General features: G+C 39.8%; 1 long non-coding RNA gene across 1 annotated transcript; it reads left to right on the top strand.

Annotated features, from left to right (window-relative positions):
* The first annotated feature begins 3,306 nt into the window (after positions 1-3,306).
* LOC145169464 (uncharacterized) lies at positions 3,307-5,271 on the top strand. Its single transcript, XR_013742511.1, has 3 exons — positions 3,307-3,583; positions 3,674-3,758; positions 5,111-5,271. It is a non-coding gene; the product is annotated as an uncharacterized LOC145169464 (long non-coding RNA).
* The last annotated feature ends 12,478 nt before the right edge of the window (positions 5,272-17,749 follow it).

The raw sequence follows: 17,749 nt of genomic DNA, 5'->3' as shown, positions 1-17,749 counted from the left end.
TGCATTCAGAACTCGCTATGGACACTACGAGTTTGTGGTGATGTCCTTCGGTTTAACAAACGCACCTGCGGTATTCATGGACCTAATGAATAGAGTGTGTCGACCCTACCTAGACAAGTTTGTAATCGTATTCATCGACGATATCTTGATCTACTCGCGAAGCGAGGAGGAGCATCGCCTACATCTACGCCAAGTGCTAGAGACGCTAAGAGCGGAGAAGCTTTATGCTAAGTTCTCTAAGTGTGAATTCTGGATTAGAGAAGTGGATTTCCTTGGACATGTGGTAAGTGAGAAAGGCATACATGTGGATCCCTCCAAGATCAAGGCAATCGAGAATTGGTCAGCACCCAAGACGCCAACCGAAATTCGACAATTCCTTGGGCTTGCTGGCTACTATCGAAGATTTATACAAAACTTCTCCAAGATTGCGAAACCACTCACCACTTTGACGCAGAAAGGTGTGATATTCAAGTGGGAAAATAAACAAGAAACTGCTTTCCAAACGTTAAAACAAGCCCTATGCAGCGCACCGATCTTGTCTCTCCCAGAGGGAACCGAGGACTTCGTAGTGTACTGTGATGCTTCGAATCAAGGCCTCGGATGTGTGCTCATGCAGAGAGGGAAGGTTATCGCGTATGCATCGAGACAGCTTAAGACGCACGAGGTTAATTATACTACGCACGACCTGGAATTAGGAGCAGTGGTATTCGCTTTGAAGATCTGGAGACACTACCTCTACGGCACGAAATGCACTATCTTCACTGATCACAAAAGTCTTCAACATATCCTCAATCAGAAAGAGCTCAACATGCGACAGAGGAGATGGGTGGAGTTGTTGAATGACTACGAGTGCGAAATTCGTTATCATCCGGGCAAGGCCAATGTAGTGGCCGATGCTCTAAGCAGGAAGGAGTACTCGGGCCGCCGAGTAAAATCCTTAACAATGACAATCCATTCCCACCTGACCATACAAATCAAGGAAGCTCAACTGGAAGCTTTGAAACCAGAAAAGGTGGCAGGAGAGACATTAAGGGGAATGGATAAAAACTTAGAAGTCAAGGAGGATGGAGCACGTTATATCATGAACCGGATTTGGACACCGAAGTTCGGTGGACTCCGAGATGTCGTCATGAATGAAGCACACAAGACTCGATACTCCATCCATCCCGGGTCGGATAAGATGTATCTGGACCTCAAGAAATTATACTGGTGGCCGAACATGAAAGCTGAGATTGCTACCTATGTGAGCAAGTGCCTGACTTGCGCTAAGGTCAAAACCGAATACCAGAAACCATCCGGGCTATTACAACAGCCGGATATACCTGAGTGGAAGTGGGAACGAATAACAATGGACTTCATAACCAAGCTGCCTAAGACATCGGGCGGTCTTGACACAATATGGGTAATTGTAGACAGATTGACCAAATCAGCACACTTTCTTCCAATAAAAGAAACCGACAAGATGGAGAAGCTGACTAGAACGTACATCAGAGAGATTGTACGACTCCATGGTGTGCCGATATCCATTATCTCCGATAGAGATAGTAGATTTACCTCACGGTTTTGGCAGTCTCTACAAAAATCATTGGGAACTAGGCTTGACATGAGTACGGCCTACCACCCACAAACCGACGGACAGAGCGAGCGAACCATTCAAACGTTGGAAGACATGTTAAGAGCTTGTGTGATAGACTTCGGTAAAGCATGGGATACCCATCTACCGCTTATCGAATTCTCCTACAATAACAGCTATCATACTAGCATCAAAGTCGCTCCATTCGAAGCTCTTTACGGTCGCAAATGCAGATCACCCCTGTGTTGGGCTGAGGTGGGGGATACACAGCTAGCTAGAGGGCAAGTCTCTAATAGCACTCTCACCGGTCCAGAAATCATCCGCGAAACCACCGAAAAGATCGTACAAATCCGAGCACGACTTAAAGCCTCAAGAGACCGACAGAAAAGCTACGCGGACAAGCGGAGGAAACCCTTGGAATTCCAGGTGGGAGACCGAGTCCTTTTGAAAGTCTCACCCTGGAAAGGCTTGATACGCTTCGGAAAGCGTGGGAAGCTGAATCCAAGATACATAGGACCTTTTGAGATTCTCGCTAGAATCGGCCCCGTAGCTTACAAACTCAATCTACCCCGCGAACTTAGTAATGTGCATCCTACCTTCCACGTCTCGAACTTGAAAAAGTGCCTATCCGATGAGACTCTCATTATTCCACTCGAGGAAATCGAGATCAATGAGAGCCTCAACTTCGTGGAAGAACCTGTGGAGATCATGGACCGGGAAATCAAACGAACGAAACAAAGTCGTATTCCCATCGTGAAGGTACGTTGGAACGCTAAACGAGGACCCGAATTCACCTGGGAACGCGAGGATCAGATGAAACAAAAGTATCCACATCTCTTCCCAAACTCTTGAAATCCCAGTCAAAATGAAAATTTCGGGACGAAATTCCTTCTAACGGGGGGATGATGTGACAACCGTCAAATTTTGGTCAATTCAAAGTCAACAAGTCAAACCGGTCAACTCCAATAACCCTTGTATGCTAGGGTTTACGTTATGTAATCACTATACAATTCGCTATTTTAATGAGAAATCATCATTTGGAAAGTTCATGTGTTTGATTTTCCTTAGCCTTAACAATGCTAAACAACAAACCAAAGCGATAAAACACTATTGCACAATCATCGGGATTGTGTAAGACACTAAATCATGGCTTAACGGGGTTTATGGACCTTTCGTTGCGAAGCCGGACACTCAAAAAGATCACAAACGAAACCTCTCACAATCTCTTTCACTCAACCTCTCTCTATTAAAATCTCTCCCAAATCTCTCCCGAATCTCTCCCAAATCTCTCTCAAAAGTTCCTTTAATTTTTTGTAATCATTCGGGCCATCCCGACCCTTAACTGGGTCAAAAACCACTTGAAACGGGGTAAAAACGGGTAAAATAGGCTTAAGGACCCAAAACTGAAGCTTCAGGACCGAAGTCCCTGTCATAAAGGAAGACGACACACATTTGTCTGTCGTAAACTTACGACTCGCGTGTTTAGGACACGCAATGAGTATCAAGGAAGCCCCTGTCATAAAAGAAGACGACATGCATGTTTGCGTGTCATAATTTTTCCGGTTTTTCGACTACGACTTCGTTTTAACTCCGTTTTTCATTATTTTAACGTGGGATTTTCACCCAAAACTTTATTTTATAAACTAAGGCCCCAAAATATATAAATCTCCAGGGTTTTTATAAAAATGTATTAAAAGAATTGGTGGTTGGACTAATTATTGAGGGAATATTTGCTTTTCCTTATTTTATGACAAAAGCAAGCCACCACCACCTCACTCTATGATCATCCACTCTTTCCCACTACTCCTTGTCTCCTTAGTGGACCTTTACAACCAATCTCCAGCTCTTCCCACGTTCTAAGAGCTGGAGGATTGATCCTCTCTCCTCATCCTCCATAAAAACTCTTTCATTCTACACTTAGCAACCAAGAACACTCTCCAAAATTCTCTCATCTTTTCTCTCAACTTCAAGAACTTCAAGGCTTTCTCCAGGGATTTCTTGCTTCAATTAGTAAGTATCTTCATCATTCACATAATTATTAAACTCCATTCTACTCAAATCATTGATATCTTACACAAGTTCCATCTTATTCGGTGTTAGATTTTCGAATCATCAAGACATCTTCTTAGTGTTCTTGAGTTGAACACTTCCTCTCTCTCACTTTCATCCACTGAAACCACATAAAGTGAGTTCATACCATACATTTACATGTTTTTCTTAAGTTTTAAGGGGGGAATACAAGTAAAATCATCAAGAACACAATTAAACTTTTTCTAACAGATTGCATCAGAAAAGATGGACGTTAATCACGGACTGTTTTGGCTAACTTAAAAATTCTAGTTTTCAAAACTGTTTCAGATGCAAGTAGTTCAAACTCTTAGCTTTAAAATGACTACTTGCACACCTCCAAATGATTTTTCTACAATTAATGGTGATTTTTACAAAACTGCCTGTCATTTCAGAGGCAAACCCCGACCAGTCTGTGATTATGAACATTTTCACCTCTGTTAGAGATCACTAAAAATCATGATAAAATTCACGAACAAACTAGACTCATATTCCAAACTCTCAAAATTTGCGGATTTGGATTTAGAGCTGTGATGATTTTTCTATAAATTTTCTAAGAACGGTAACAGAAACTGTTTTTAACGAAAAGTTGCTGTTAATTTCATTTCATCTTGTAACATGTTGAGCAAGGTGTATATCTTTATGTGACTATATGTTACTGCAATATATGACATTTTATCTTAATATTTAGACACACATCAGTTTACAAATGGATTTGGTCATATAAAATATAAAGAATAACAAGTGATTATAATCAAAGTACAATCGATACATTCAAACATTAAATAAACTATTTTGAATATAGTTTGCATACATTACCACGTACTACCCTTGGTTGATAAACTATAATAGGTATAGTTTATGATACATTACATAACACATACATTTAAAAAGGGTACATTTATACAAATGATATTTTCATTAAGCAAGGTACGGCCATACGGTACCAAGTTTTCATAACACGAAATTCCATTAATGACTTTGTGAGACAATTACTTCAAATTACCATTAAGTCCTGTATTGTAACCAGAGTCTCCTTGAGGGAGAGCGTGATACTTGTGTATAGATCTATATTGGGTTTGACAAACCCACACCTAAACTGCATGCAACAGTTAGACCGATAGGTCTGGGGTGACAAATGTCATAACATTTCCGACGCCTGAAGAACGTCGTTTTAGGCAACCTTGGTCATAGTATGGTTATAATAAACTCACATAAAGTATTAACAAACATTGGAATTTACGGGAACTTCATTAAAATTTAACGAGTTTATGTCGATTTAAACTTGCATTGTTTTACTATAAATATGACAAATTACTTGTACATTTCGGTCTTTGGGTTTTAAGACTACATTTACACATTAAGGAAAATATTGGATTTTTCTAACACAAATACTACTTTTACAAATGAAAAGCTTATGAACTCACCAACCTTTGTGTTGACACTTTTTCAAACAACTTGTATTCTCAGGAAATCATTAAACAGGTAATCAAGTGCTTTTGAGGATGGGACGCTAAGGCGTCTACTATTTCATATTTTATCAACATATTGTAATTGATTCGTAAACATGTAATTCATACAATGATGTAATATTTTTTCAATTATATATATGTTGGTTGTGTTTGCTTGAATTACTATTACAATTGCTGTTATGATACTATACATGAAGTCCTCCACCCCCGGACGTTTCCGCCATCCTTGGTTTGGGGGTGTGACACAACATAACCTCATAAGTGATTCGCAGCTGGTGGTGGGTACAGGATTGAAAGTTTCATTCGACGACGAGGGATCTGAGATAATTGAAAAGAAGACTAAATCAGTGCTCCTAAAGTCAAAGCGCGAAGGTGAAATGTATCCAGTTAATCTGAATCCCATTAAAGGGAAGCCTACCATATGTCTACTTACGAAAGCTTCTACTGATGATAGCTGGCTGTGGCATAGGAGACTCTCGCATCTCAATTTCAAATACATCAACAAGCTGCTTCTTGGTGATCATGTGTGAGGACTTCCACTACTGAAGTTTGATAAAGAACATTTGTGTGCAATCTGCGAAATGGGGAAGCAGAGCGGGAAGAGTCATCCAAAAATTGTGAATACGAAAGTCATAGAACCATTTGAACTCTTGCATATAGACCTTTGTGGTCCTTCTGCAATTGAAAGCATTGGTGGTAACAAATATATTCTCGTAATTGTTGATGATTTTTCCAGATTTACCTGGGTGCATTTTCTTAATCAGAAATTAGAAGCTACTCCTAAACTCAAGGATTTTATAAAGCAGATTGGAATACAACTGCGAAAGCTGGTTCGTAACATTCGCAGCGATAATGGTCTGGAATTCAAAAACCAAGCGTTTGAAGAATTTCTTACTGCGAAAGGAGTATCTCACAACTTTTTAGCTCCTAATACTCCTCAACAAAACGGGGTCGTTGAAAGGCGAAATCGCTCGTTGTGCGAAGCTGCGAGAACCATGTTGTCATTCGCAAATCTGTCGCTTTATTTCTGGGCGGATGCTATTGGAACAACCTGCTTTACCCAAAATCGTTCAATCCTCACTAAGCGATTTTCTGTCACTTCCTATGAGATTATCAATAATCGCAAACCTAATGTCAAGTTCTTCCATGTGTTTGGTTCCAGGTGCTTTATCTTCAATTCTAAGGAGCAAAGGAACAAATTTGATGTGAAGGCTGACGAAGGTATTTTCTTGGGATATTCTCTAACTTCTAAGGCATATAGAGTTATCAACAAAAAGTCCAAAAAGATAGAAGAAACCTACTATGTCACATTCGATGACAATTATTTGAAGAAGTTTCAGAAGAATGACAATCAATCAAAGGAGATCTTTCCCGAAACGAATCCAGTCGCAATTCCACTCTCCAATCTCTACGAGGAGTTCATGAACTTATTCGACGAGCCAGAAAAGGCCATCTCCTCAGAATCTAGAGCAGCAGACAACAAGGAAGACGAACTAAAGAAGATTATTGATGACGCTGCAAAAGATATGGAACAAGAGCCTCCCAGTCCAAAAGGATCTGAAATTTCGTCTCAATCACACGGTGCGAATGCTACACCACAGGGGGAGGGTTTCACATCAACCTATACACCTAATTCACCTTTGCAGGGGGGAGCATTCAACTCCTTCAGAAACCTATGAAAGTCCTCTCCAGGGGGAGAATCTCATTCCGAATGAAGAAGAACATACATCATTTGAGGGGGAGAATGAAAATGTGAATGATAATTCGGATGTTCAATCTGAGTTTGAAGAAGTGAATATTGAATTGGATCCAACATATGACCCCAATTACCCTCCATTAACCAAATGGACAAAAGATCATCCAAAAACTCAAGTAATAGGAGATTCGTCTTCAGGAGTTCTTACGAGAGCACAACAACAGGCGAAGTGAACTGCATTGTTCTCTAAAGTGGAATATTGCATGTTCAATTCGTTTATCTCCAAAATTGAACCTAAAAATGTTCAAATTGCTCTTGATCACTCTGACTGGGTGCAAGAAATGCAGGAGGAGCTCAATGAATTCGAACGAAACAAGGTCTGGAGACTTATCCCCACTCCAAAGGATGCATCCGTTGTTGGTCTAAAATGGGTATTTCGTAACAAGATGGATAAAGAGGGAAATGTAATAAGGAACAAGGTGCGACTCGTTGTTAAGGGATATTGTCAGGAAGAAGGGATTGTGTGACATCCCCATTTTCACGGCCAGAAAAGACCGATTTTGTTTATGCTTTATAAAAATCAGAGTACCTCTTTTAATAAAAATGTTGCGGAATTTGTTCCCAGAAAAACATGATAAATACGTTATCAAATCATTTCCGAAGAAATGTATTTCATTCATTTTCAAAACATTAGGATGTCATCGTCAATACAGAAACATAAGCATAAACAGAACTTACATTCATTTACACTAGTGATCTACATCTCTTTTAAATCTCTCAGTGTAAAGTAGCTTCATATCGACACCTGTGATACAAATAAGCTTGAGTGGGTCAGGTTTGGAAACCTGGTGAGTACATAGGGTTTTCAACCCACAATAATATAGTTATTATGTTTAAACATCAAACAATCAACCTAATTACCCATCCCCATTATCTTCTTTACTCTTAAGGATCTACCCTAAGAATCAGATATTCCTCGTTCATTTATTCCTAAGGATCATCCTAAGTAATTTGGCACGAAGTCCATCGTTACCAAGGTTTATAGATTACAACTGGTGAACACGTAGTCCAAAACATCTGGTAAACACTTAGTTCAAAAGTAACTAGTGAACACACTTAGTTCAAAAATAACTAGTGAACACACTCAGTTCAAAATACCTAGTGAACACACTTAGTTCAAAAATACCTAGTGAACACACTTAGTTCAAAAATATCTAGTGAGCACCTAGTTCAAAAACACCTACAGGTTACGAGCCTGCTAGCGTTCCACTGGACTGTCTAGTATAGTCTGTGGTCGTCATCTATACTCCACTAGATGACTGGATCACTGCCAACATTGATGTCTTTCATCGTGTTATCAAACAACAACTATTTCATCTACCCATGTTTTACCCAACACATTTTGTAGATATAAAATACATATACAGTTTAAATCATTTAAACATGTATACAAATCTTTCACTCAGCATAGACAGCAAGTATTCAGACAATATGCACACATAGCACGTAATTTATATTAAAATACTTCATATCTATGTGTAAGATGCAAGTAACTATGCACTTACCTGATAAGGTGGTGATTCTGAATTCGGACAACGGTTCGTTACTTCTTAAAACAATTTCCCTCGACAAAACATCGGGTTTTTCTCAAAACCGGGCTTCGCTGGAGCAGCATTTCTGAGCCGAAAGGCTCTTTTCTCGGGACTCCGGGAGCCTCGGAGCTTCCTTCGGGTGCTAGGGGGTTTACCTAGACTTTAAGGGGGGGGGGGGGTTGGGGGCTAGAGAGAGAGTCTAGAGAGAGAAAGAATGGTTTGGAAAGGTGTGAAGAATAAGGGAACCCGACACCTCTATTTATAGGCTGGAAAACAGCTCTACTCGTCGAGTCCATGCTACATGTCACCTTCTGGTGGCTTGCCTTGGGGAGAAAGCCTTGGCCCATAATCAGCCACGTCACCCGATTTCGCACAACACCCTGTCGACTTCTAAACCCCGTAACTTTCGCAAACGAGATCCGTTTTCGACGTTCTTTTTTTTCACGCGTAGGTAAAAACAAGATCTACAACTTTCATTTAGACTCCGTCGGCTAAATCTCGACCGATATTGAATTTAATAATAGGAGGAGATTAGACCGTTAAATGACCGCGAACAATTCGTAACTCCTTCATACAGACTCCGTTTTCGTCTGTCTTTTTACCGTTGAGTTCCTATTAATGAGATCTTCAACTCTTATTTAGGTCGCGTAAGCCAAAAACCGCTCGAACTAAAATTCGAGTTTCGGGCCGTGCACTGCTATGTCAAATCTTAGAAAATTCATAACTTCCTCATACGAAGTCAGATTTGGGCGTTCTTTTTTTGTATGTTCTCGGTTTAACGTATACTACAACTTTTGTTTAGAGTACTAAGGCTAAAAACTCCTCTATCGAAAATTTACTATTTACGTCTCCCGGTGCCGTGCCGATTTTGTCGAAAAACTTCGACAGGCCATAACTTCTTCGTTATAACTAGGATTTCGGCGTTCTTTATATATACGAAACCCTTGTAACATATACTATCACTTGGCTAAGATTATTACTTCTTAATAATATCCCATCAAAAACTCATTTTTGATGCTCATTGTCTCTAAATTGACTAGCCCGGATCTACGGGCGTTACAGATTGACTACGAAGAAACCTTCGAACCAGTTGCAAGGTTGGAATCTGTTCGCATATTTCTGGCATACACAGCACACAAGAACTTTGAAGTATAACAGATGGATGTAAAGTGTGCCTTTCTGAATGGGGAACTAGAAGAAACAATATATGTGGAACAACCACTAGGGTTCATAAACGAAAAGTATCCAAACCACTGTTACATTCTAGACAAAGCAGTTTACGGTCTAAAGCAAGCTCCAGGGGCCTGGTACGAAACTCTTACTCGCTTTTTGAAACATGCCAAATTTAAACAAGGATCGGTCGACCCAACCTTCTTTCGCAAGAAAGATGGTGACCACTTTATGATCGTCCAAATTTATGTTGATGACATCATTTTTCGATCAACTTACCCCAACTTAACTGCTGAGTTCCGAAATTTGAGATGAGATCCATGGGTCCGATTACCTTTTTCCTTGGTTTGAATATAAGACAGAGTCAGGAAGGTATCTTCATCAATCAGGAGGCTTATACGATGACCTTACTCTGTAACACCCCGACTCCCAGGTATATAATTTTACAATTTTATGTCCATCTCAGAAGATCTACTCGACGAGTTGGTGCCTCGACTCATCGAGTAGGGACGCGGTTGGCAACGTGGCTTAAGTAACCAACTCGACGAGTTGGTGAACCCGACTCGACGAGTTGGAGCTGGAATGAGAAACCCTAATTCCCGGGGTTTTACACCCTATTTAAGGGTCACTTGCCTCCTTAGCCTCCCTTACAGCACCCTTGTGAGTCCAGAAACCCTAAATCGTTGTTAACACTTCATTTTGGTGTGATATTAAGCTTGGAAGGTGGATTGTGGTGGGAAGAGCTTGAAATACAAGAAGTTGGATCAAAGAGAGGCTGTGGATCCGAGTTCTACTTCATCTTAGCATCACTTTGAAGGTAACAAGTTGTTACCTTGGCTCTCCATTAGCTAGATCTCTTGTTTCATGGGTTTAGAACCCTTTTTGATGTATTGTGGTGGTATTTCCGGATTGGGACAAAATCTGAAGTTGTAACTTCAAATATGGACTCCTTTAGCCCCTTATAGTCATAAAGTTCCAGCCTTTAGCAAGATAATGCCTTCTTCTCACCTAGAACCTCTTCTTTAGTTTGATTTTAGCCTTCAACACCTTGCATGCACGTAAAGTTTGCAACTTTATGTGATAACTAGGCCCTAGGAGGCTAGATCTACCATTTGGAGCTTTGGATTGGCTCAAAATCATCTGGATAAGAAATGGACTGTATGAACTCGACGAGTCGGATAAGGAACTCGACGAGTTGGGAAGGGTTTTCCCGTTGTTTGGTTTCTGCATGGACTCGGCGAGTCAGTAGAGGACTCGACGAGTCAGTTAGGGTTTCCCCGACTTCTGGATACACATAGACTCGACGAGTTGGTAGTAAACTCGGCGAGTCAGTGAGGGTTTTATGACCTTCTGGACCCTTAAGGAACTCGACGACTTGCTAGCTGCACTCGACGAGTTAGGTCTGTTGGATTAGGTGTCTAAGCCCATAACTATAATTGGTATGTACTTGAATTGACAGCAGCACAGTCCTTTTGGGTTGCCCTCAACCTAGCAACTGGACAAGGAAATTATGAAAGGAGAGATATTAATTTATAAGATTAATAAATTAATATATATATAAATGATTTATTAATATGTTAATGGATTAATATATTAATTAGAAATCATTATGTTTAATTAATTGTTAGCCAGAAATTAATCAGAATTGATTTTGGGGTTAAAAGAATTAATTATAAGGTGCAGGGACTAGTTTGCAATTATCTAATAGTTGAGTGGAAGGCTCTAGAACCCCCTTGGAAGAGGGTGGACGAAATCTTTAGGGGAAACCCTAATAATTTCGTCCATAGGGGCTTGGATAAGGCCCTTGGGTTTGCTTAGGCCCTAAGCAAAGGATAACTAGGGTTTCCCTTCAACCCTAGATCCCTCAGCTATATAAGGAGCCTCCTGGTTCATGTTTTTGGTCACTCTTTCTTTTGAAGAAACCCTAAGGCCGAGATTTTGCATACTCCCTCTCTCTCTCTCTTCTACTTTCCTTCTTGCTAGTTTGGGTGTGACTCCATTAGAGGCATTACACTTGTGGTGCTAAAGCTTCCAAGAAGATCAAGATCAAGATCAAGGGAATATCAATTGTTTGCTATAACAATTGAAAGGTATGTAAACCCTAAACCCTAGTTTACTATTTTCGATAATAGCCTCTCTCCTCTAGGGTTCTTGTATTGCAATTCAAAGTTGTATGTTCAATAGTTAAAACATAGATCCAAAGTAGGTTGCATGTGAACTTAGGAATTGTTTTTCTAGTTTATTTGTTTTACCTAAAACCCATCAGTGGTATCAGAGCCATTGTTGTTTTAAATTGAATTGCTACAATTGTTGAATTGCAAATTAGGGTTTATAGCTATTAAACCCTAAAGGCCAATTTTTCGATTTCTAGGGTTTTGGATCAAAGGGTTTTTTCGAAAACCCTAGCCTCCAAAGAACCCTAATCGAAATTAGGGTTAGGGTTTTGAAAACCCTAGCCTCCTCCCTTATGAATTTCGAAATATGCTAAGAGGATAACTAGGGTTTCTTGTTTTTGGATAATTGTTACTTAATTAGATTAATTGGATAATTATCCTTACCCTATTTTTCGAAATTAGAGGGATAAGGATTAGGATTAAATTAATTGATTAATTTAATTAGATAATCCTTACAAGATTTAATAATTTGATTGATAGTTAATTAATAGATAAATATTAAATCTAGTTAATTGGTTTATTTAAATTTGAATTTAATAGCTTAAATTTCGAAATTTATATAAACCCTTGAAGTTTTAAAAGGTTTTAAAACACACCTTATATATTATAATTAAAGGTTTAATATTATATGTATAAGAATATGGTCAGTCAAATCGCTAGTATGCCTCATTCACGAAGCTAATCTATAAGGGGGGTATAAGGAAACTGCCTATAAAATGGTAGTTGAATGGGTGTCCACTCTCACCCACCGCTTCCTTGATTAGTGGAGGGTCGTTAGCAGAACGGATTTGATAGGACAACTACTTCTCATTAAAAGTATAATGATATTAAAGAAAGTACTAGAACATTATTTTCAAAATCCCAACTCTAGTTACTTTAGGAAAAATGTGAAAAGTATGCTAATCCATGAAATTGCACATTATGCTTTATTGGTCGTTAGTGGAGCGTGTGTGGTTAACCAGCACACTAAAAGGCACTAATAAAGAGTAGTAATGGGTATCTCATAATTGTCATTTTGATGGAGCGTGTGTGGTTTACCAGCACATCAATAGTTAATGATAAAGACAATGAGGTTACCAAGCACATTTGCATGGTTATTCACATCTTGTTTGTGATCCTCGGCATCCCAGTCACAAATAGAAGAGCATAATCTGAGAATAAAACATGCCATTGAATAGTTTCAATGTATCTCAAAAGAATTAGGAATTTCACTTCGGTTGTTTCGTCTAATGGTGGAATTGGTGAATCGTCATTCACCTACCTTTATGAAATTTGCACTTGGATCTCGGCATCCCATTTCTAAGTTGTGAATCTTCATAGTTGGATCCTAACCTTGATATTATATCTTTGGGTTATTCTATTAAGGTATCTTGAAATCTAACTAAAACTTTCTTTCTTTTCAGATGTCTACTCCTGGAAACACTTCTGCTTCGTCCTCCTCCAACCAAAACTTCTCTTTGCTCAATATATGCTCCAAAGTCGTTATGGATGGCTCAAACTATAACGATTGGATGCGCAACATCAAGATGGCTCTTCGTTTCGAGAACAAAGAATATGTTCTTGAAAAGGAGCTCAAAGAGCTTGATGAGAATGAAGCTACTCCTGAAGATCTTGCTGCCTACAAGAAACATTACGATGATGCTACCAAAGTGGCATGCATCATGGTGGCAACTATGTCCCCAGAACTGCAGAGGTACTATGAGGACTACTGGCCTTTCGAGATGAACAAGGACCTTATGGAAAAGTACCATAAGCGAGCTCGTCAAGAAAAGTTCGAAGTAGTCAAGTCACTCATGGCTTGCAAGATGAAAGATGGGGAGTCAGTTGTGTCACATGTGCAAATAATGCAACGCTACATAGAGCGTTTGGTCAAGCTCAATATTCACTTTGATGAGGAATTGGCCATTGACATGGTCTTGAACTCACTTCCTGAATGTTATGGTCAGTTTATTCTAACTTACCATTTGAACAATACTGAGCAGACCTTGGCCCAATTGCACAACTTGTTGCAGACAGCTGAGGCAGGGATGAAAGGTAAAAGTATACCCTCCACACCTGCTAGTGCCCCTGTTTTGGCTATTGGACAGGGAAAGGGGAAAAAGAGGAAAGGTCCTCCCAAGCAAAACTGGAAGAGCAAGGCTCAAGCTGGGTCATCTAGTAATGGCCCAAAGGCTAAGCCCAATGGTTCCACTCCCCATGTTTCTGATCCAAAAGAGGCAGTTTGCTTTTACTGCAACCAAAAGGGGCATTGGAAGAGATCTTGCCCACAGTATCTGCAAGATATCAAGGATGGCAAAGTGAAGCCATCTTCGACAGGTATTTACACTATTTCTGCTAATAACTCATTATCTTCTCGTTCATGGGTCCTTGATACAGGATGTGGTTTTCATATCTGTTCTGATTTACAGGGTCTAAAGGAAAGTGAGGAGATAGAGCGAGGAAGGATAAACCTGATCATGGGAAACAGAAAGTCTTCACCAGTAACCAAGATCGGAGTTTATCAGCTTCTGCTTAGTAATGATGTTAGATTAGATTTAATAAATTGTTGCTATTCGTCTGAGATGACGAGAAACATTATTTCATTTCATGCATTGTTCAGACAAGGTTTTACATATTCTTTTAATGATTTGAATGGTTCAATTTCTGTTTATAAGAATGGTGTTTTTATGTTTGAAGCTTTGCCTTGTAATGGTGTGTATGAAACAGTGACTTGTGTTGATAGCCTAGGAAATAGTGTACTTAATATTGACTTGTCTAATAGTGTAGACAAGGCATGCTTGTGGCATTGTCGTCTTGGACACATTAACAAGAAACGCATAGCCCAACTCCAAAAGGATGGAGTGTTGGAATCATTTGACCTAAAGTCAGATGATATGTGTGAGTCTTGTCTTTTGGGAAAGATGACAAAATCACCATTCACAGGGTCATGTGAAAGAGGTGAAGGTCTGTTGGATCTCATACACACAGATGTGTGTGGACCCTTCAGATCAACTACAAGAGATGCTAATCGATTCTATGTGACCTTCACTGACGATTATAGCAGATATGGATATATCTACTTGATCAAGCATAAGTCAGAAACTTTTGAAAAGTTCAAAGAGTTTAAGCATGAAGTCGAAAATCAATTGGGCAGAAAGATAAAGATACTTAGATCCGATAGAGGCGGGGAGTATCTTAGTATCGAGTTTAACGACTATCTGAAAGAATGTGGGATAGTCTCATAATTGACTCCTCCTAGGACACCACAGTTAAATGGTGTAGCTGAGAGGCGCAATCGAACCTTGTTAGACATGGTTCGTTCTATGATGAGTCGGGCTTCGCTTCCTATTCACTTCTGGGGGTATGCCTTAGAGACAGCCGCCCACATCCTCAATCTTGTCCCTACAAAGAAGGTTGCCAAAACACCTCACGAAATGTGGACAGGGAAAGTTCCCTCGTTAGCACATATTAAAGTCTGGGGTTGTGAAGCTTTCGTAAGACGAGAGACTCACGACAAGCTAGCAGCTAGAAGTGAGAAATGTGTTTTCATTGGTTACCCAAAGCAGTCTTTTGGATATTTGTTCTACAGGCCTAGTGAGAACGTGGTCTTTGTAGCACGAAGAGGAGTCTTTCTTGAAAGAGAGCTCATATTCAAAGAGGACAGTGGGAGCACTATTGACCTTGAAGAAATTCAAGAGTCAGCCAATGAAGGAACCTTAGATGACACTAGCACTCAACCAGAGGAAACAGTTCCTGTTGAACCAATTGATAACTCATTACCTCTTAGAAGATCCACTAAGGTGAGTGTGCCACCTGAGTTGTATGGTTTTCATATTACTTCAGATGGTGACACATTCATAAGTGACAGAACACTGGTAAACTTAGATGAACCAGTCACTTATAAGGAAGCAATGGCAGGCCCAGAGGCTTCCAAGTGGAAAGAGGCAATGGACAGCGAGATTAAGTCCATGTATGACAACCAAGTTTGGAATTTGGTTGATAGTGCACCAGGTCGCAAGACAGTTGGGTGCAAATGGATCTTCAAGAAGAAGACAGACATGGATGGGAATGTGCATACATTCAAGGCTCGACTGGTTGCAAAAGGTTTTACTCAAACCCCAGGGGTTGACTATGATGAGACTTTTTCGCCAGTGGCTAAGATTAAATCTATTAGGATATTGCTCGCCATAGCTGCCTTTCATGATTATGAAATCTGGCAGATGGATGTCAAAACTGCTTTCCTTAATGGGAAGTTGGCTGAAGATGTTTACATGAGTCAGCCAGAGGGTTTTGTTGATGCAAAGTTTCCCAATAGAGTGTGCAAGCTTGAGAAATCCATTTATGGATTGAAACAAGCATCTCGCAGTTGGAATCTTTGCTTCCATGAGAAAGTCAAAGAGTTTGGTTTCTCTAGAAGTGAAGATGAGTTTTGTGTGTATATCAAGGCTAGTGGGAGTATAGTAACTTTTCTGGTGTTATATGTCGATGACATATTACTCATTGGTAACGACGTTCCAACCTTGAAAGAGGTTAAGTCTTGGCTTGGAAAGTGTTTTGCAATGAAAGACCTTGGAGAAGCTGCCTATATTCTTGGGATTAGAATATTGAGAGATAGAAAGAAGAGACTAATTGGACTTAGTCAGAGCACATACTTGGATAAGGTACTAAAGAGGTTTAGTATGGAAAATTCCAAGAAGGGAGAGCTACCTATCCAGAGTAATACCAAATTGAGTAAGACTCAATGCCCGAGTACAGATGTTGAAATAGATGACATGAGTCGTGTACCTTATGCTTCCGCTGTCGGATCGATCATGTACGCTATGACATGTACTCGCCCTGATGTGGCATTTGCTTTGAGCATGGTTAGTCGCTATCAGGGAAACCCAGGTAGAGCTCATTGGATAGCAGTTAAGAATATACTCAAGTATTTGCGAAGGACAAAGGACTGGGTTCTTGTGCTTGGTGGCAGTGATACTTTGAGAGTAGATGGTTACAGTGATGCCAGCTTTCAGACGGATAGAGATAACTTCCGTTCTCAGTCGGGCTGGGTATTTTTACTGAATGGAGGAGCAGTTACTTGGAAGAGTTCCAAGCAAAATACGGTGGCTGATTCTACTTGTGAATCAGAGTACATTGCAGCAAGTGAAGCGTCGAAAGAAGCAGCTTGGTTGAGGAACTTCATCGGGGATCTCGGAGTTGTTCCAACCATCCAGGAGCCTATGGAACTCTTCTGCGATAATGAAGGAGCGGTTGCCTTGACAAAGGAACCGAGAGATCATGGTAAGACCAGACATATCGACAGAAAGTACCATTTCATTAGACATAGAGTTGAAGAAGGCCATCTTATAGTAAAGAGGGTGTCATCTGAAGATAACCCAGCAGATCCCCTCACAAAGGGTCTGAGTAGGGCTAAGCATATTCAGCATGCTCGGAGCATAGGACTGAAAGATGATATTAGTTTTAGTAGTTAGATTAGTTTTTGAAACTTGTAACAAAGTAAATGTAATTGACTTTTGGTGATTAAATAATAAAGTATTATTTATAAGTTTGGCTACTACCTTTTGTCAATTGTTTATTACTGTGTTTCATATTTTGCATGTTTTACTTCCTGAATAATGAGATTATTCAAACTCCACAGTCGCTCGTACTCTTGGAAGTAAGTAGTGAATTAAGACTGTCATGAATTGGATTGCAGATTGTCTAAGGATAGACATGGCAATAGAATTGCTGCAATGTTCATGAGTACTCAGAAATTGAGATTTGAGTATTGGATAAACCCACGCTCAGAGTATTACTTCATGGAATTCATCACGAGTAATACTGAGACGATAATATCTTATAATCTTGAAACGAAGATATATGAGTTGTAATTTACAAGTCGGTTGTGCATTGGTGATACGAAAACGCATCAGTAACTTGGTGTTATAAAACGTATTGTCATGCATAATTTGATGAGTAAAAGATACAAGCATATGAGTCAACGTTTATTCGTTCCTTTTGCCCTAACAGGAAAAGCGATATCTGTG

The sequence above is a fragment of the Lactuca virosa genome, chromosome 1 (assembly GCF_052849685.1).
Source record: "Lactuca virosa cultivar CGN04683 chromosome 1, Lactuca_virosa_CGN04683_v6, whole genome shotgun sequence".
Classification (NCBI taxonomy): Eukaryota; Viridiplantae; Streptophyta; class Magnoliopsida; order Asterales; family Asteraceae; genus Lactuca; species Lactuca virosa.
Note: the sequence above shows the minus strand (reverse complement) of the source record. Positions and strands in the feature narration are given on the sequence as shown.